This window comes from Camelus dromedarius, chromosome 32, assembly GCF_036321535.1.
Source record: "Camelus dromedarius isolate mCamDro1 chromosome 32, mCamDro1.pat, whole genome shotgun sequence".
Classification (NCBI taxonomy): Eukaryota; Metazoa; Chordata; class Mammalia; order Artiodactyla; family Camelidae; genus Camelus; species Camelus dromedarius.
This window is the reverse complement of record NC_087467.1, coordinates 15559218-15562631: the sequence shown is the minus strand read 5'-3', so window position 1 is coordinate 15562631 and position 3414 is coordinate 15559218. Positions and strand designations below refer to the sequence as shown.

Sequence of the window (3414 nt, the reverse complement as noted above, 5' to 3'; positions counted from 1 at the left end):
TTAAAGCTTCTAGCCTGATGCATATTGTGGTGCTCAGTTAATGTTCGATTGTTCAGTTATTCTTAAACAAACCCATTAGATAAATCTTAATGCAACCACCAAAACCAAAGCAAAAAGTTAAAGCAGGGGTAAGACTAATGTAGAAATTCCTTAAGATTTTTAAAAATCATGGAAGCATGATAAATACTATTATTCACTCTCCATTTTTCTCCCAGCTTTATTGAGATATAATTGTGTAAGTCTGAGATGTACAGCATGATGATCTGATAGACGTATATATTGTGAAGTGATTATTACAATACAGTTAATTAACATCTTCATCACCTCACATAATTACTGTTGTGTGTGTGTGGTGAGAACATTTAAGATATACTCTCTAAGCAACTTTATTTTATTTTATTTTTTAAGGGGGGGCGGTAATTAGGTTTTTACTTATTTATTTTTAATGGTACTGGGAATTGAACCCAGGACCTTGTGCATGTTAGGCACATGCTCTACCACTGAGCTCTACCCTCGCCACTCTCTAAGCAACTTTAAAGTATAAACACAGTATTGTTAACTACAGTCACCATGCCATGCATTAGATCTCCAGAACTTACTCAACTTATAACTGGAAGTTTGTACCTTTGACCTGTGTCTCTCCATTTCCCCCACCCTCTAGCCCCTGGTAACCACTATGTTTCCCCTCTTTTTCTATGAATTTGACCTTTTTAGATTTCACACTTAAGTGAGATCACACAGTGTTTATCTTCCTCTGTCAGACTTATTTCGCTCAGCATAATGCCCTCAAGGTCCATTCATGCTGTTGCAAAAGGCAAGATTTCATCAGCCATAAAAAAAAGAAAATTCATTTTTTAATCTAATGATACATCTTGAAGATCATGTGAAATCAGTATCTATAGATCTGCCTCATTCTTTTTGAAATATAGCTGCATGATAGTCGATTACATGAATCTCTTTAGACTGACAGGTGCATATAACCTTGTGCTATGTCCTACCTTGTGACCGTGAATATCCTGTACATATTTCTTGGAGCACACGAATCAGTATACCTGTAGCCCTTCACTTTCTGACAGAAGGTACATGTTTCAATTTTGCTGCAAGGGTGAGATAGTACAATTGGTGGGCAAAATTCCATGTCTGTCTCCACTAGACTGTCATTTATATAGTCCTATAAGTATATGTTATGGCCATCCTTTATATATCGAGTCCCTACTGTGTGCCAGATACTGTTGCAAGTACTTGGGATCATTGAGTAAAACCAACCCAGGTCCCTGCCTTCCTGGAGGTGATAAGCTAGCAGGGGAGGATTGTGACCAATAAACACAATAAATAAGGAAATTACATAGAATGTCAGGAAGAGATCAGTGCTGTGGACAATGGGGAAAAGGTAGAGCAGGGTAAGGGAGATCCAGAATCCAGGTGTGACCTTGATGCTCGCTTAGTTTCATGACGTATTTCCAAAGTGAAATAAAACAAATACAGGTTAAAAGGGCTTTCTTACCTCACAAAGCAACAAATGAAGTATAAATTAATATCGCTGTCTGGAGGAATAAGGATGAACTTTAAAATTAAAACTTCCAAAATTTACTTCGAATTTTCAGGAGGACTCTTTAGGGTAAGGAAAACCATCTTAAAGCTATGGACAGACTTCCTGTGATTCTGTGCCCATGTTTTTGATGTGAAATACCAAATTCAGGGTAGGTAGTGAGGCCCCTCACAGCAGTGGTGATGCGGCCAGGCGAGTCTGGAACACTTAAAAAACTCCCCCCAAAGTCTTTCAACATAAACACGGGTGCTCTGCCGAGAGGCAAGACTGCCTAGGGGTGGGGGACAGGTGATGGCCTGAGGGGCTCTCTCAGACCGTGGAAGGACCCCCTCCAAAAGGGAACAGCTGCACTTTCCATGCTCCTGCCTCCTGATTCCTCACTTCACCACCCAGATGCTGCAGGGGGCAAGGGGCGGTGTCAGAATGCATCTCCCTGCCTTTACTCCTGTAGTCCCTTACCTGTGGGTCCCATCGCCCTCTAAGAACTGAGGAGCATGTGGGACTCTCCTGGGGAGCTCTCTGGACACATATGCAAATGTTGCTGGCAAGGTCTGCAGGTCACAGACCAGGGGCCCATCTGGTGGCCTCTGTTAGAAGCCCATGCTGTTGTGGTAACTGTTTCCTCTGCCTTGGAATGTTCATGTTTACTCATCAGATTGCAAATTTTTGGATGATGGTACAAGATCTTAAATCATAGTATTATCCCTGGCCTCAACAGAGTTTGGGGCACATCTGAGAAGCTCGTTCAATATTTGTTGAATTGAATTCCCACCTTAGTTTCAGGGACAACTGCTTTCTTGTTAACACAGAGAAACTGCTCCCCCCCCCCCCAAATGGAATTAATATACCTCTGCTTCTGCTTCTGCCCTTCCAGCTGCAGGCAGACCACGAGGAAATACAGCACACAGCTGATCTATGACAAGGTGATCTTTACATTTTTTTTTCTTTTGCCCAACTCTGAGCTGTGCACTTGAATAATCCTGGTTTCCGGAGACCAGACTACTGTAATGATAATCCAGGAAGTAAACTGCCCTTTGAAAAGCAAGGAAGAAACCAATCGACTAAGTATTTATTTATATGTAATGCTCCAGGGCTTCTGTTTCCAGCTTTGAAGAGTTCCTGGCAAATGCTTCTTGAAGTCATTAATCCTGGGGGCAAATCTACATGTCTTACAGGGTGCTCCTGGCCCCTGGAGCCTGGCACACTATGTTTATAAGCCGTGGGCTTTCCAGAAAGACAGGAACGTGGGGAGGGAGGGGCTGGAGGCAGTGAAAGTATAAGGAACAGTTCTGTTTTGAATCTGTGCTGGAATCTTTGGTCAAAAGTGAATTCTCCAGAATGGATTGACTTGGTTTTTTCAAATGAGGATGACCTGCCCACATGCTTTGCCCTGAAGTCAGGCACCCGCCCTTCAACAATCCACCCCCATCTGCCTCGGGCTCATATCCAGGGATCCCTGTTGGGTGACATCAGCTCTGGCCCACCTCAGGATGACTGGCTTTTTTTGTGCAAGTAATGTGTAATGTGCAAGTTATCTTTGTTCATGATAGAAAATTTAGAAACTGCAAAAAAGCAAAAAGAAAAGAAATCCTAAATGCTTCCCGCATTTTATTTATTTACATAGATGTAGAAATATAAGCAACAAAGTGTTACACCGTGAATATTATTTTATAGGCTGTTTTCCTCACTTTAATAATATTTTCTTGTGGATCAGTGAATATATACCGAGAACACATTGTTTTGCAAGGCTGCATAGCATATCGCTGAATGACTATGCCAAAATATATTTAACCAGTTTCCCTGTTTGGTCATTTATGGCTGCGTGTGTCTGCTAGGGCTGCTGTAGCAAACTTCCACAGACTGGG

The 3414-nt window shown here is 41.9% G+C and overlaps 1 non-coding gene across 1 annotated transcript; it reads right to left on the bottom strand.

Annotated features, from left to right (window-relative positions):
* Positions 1-443: 443 nt before the first annotated feature.
* Positions 444-515, bottom strand: TRNAV-AAC (transfer RNA valine (anticodon AAC)). Its single transcript has one exon. It is a non-coding gene; the product is annotated as a tRNA-Val (tRNA).
* Positions 516-3414: the final 2899 nt, after the last annotated feature.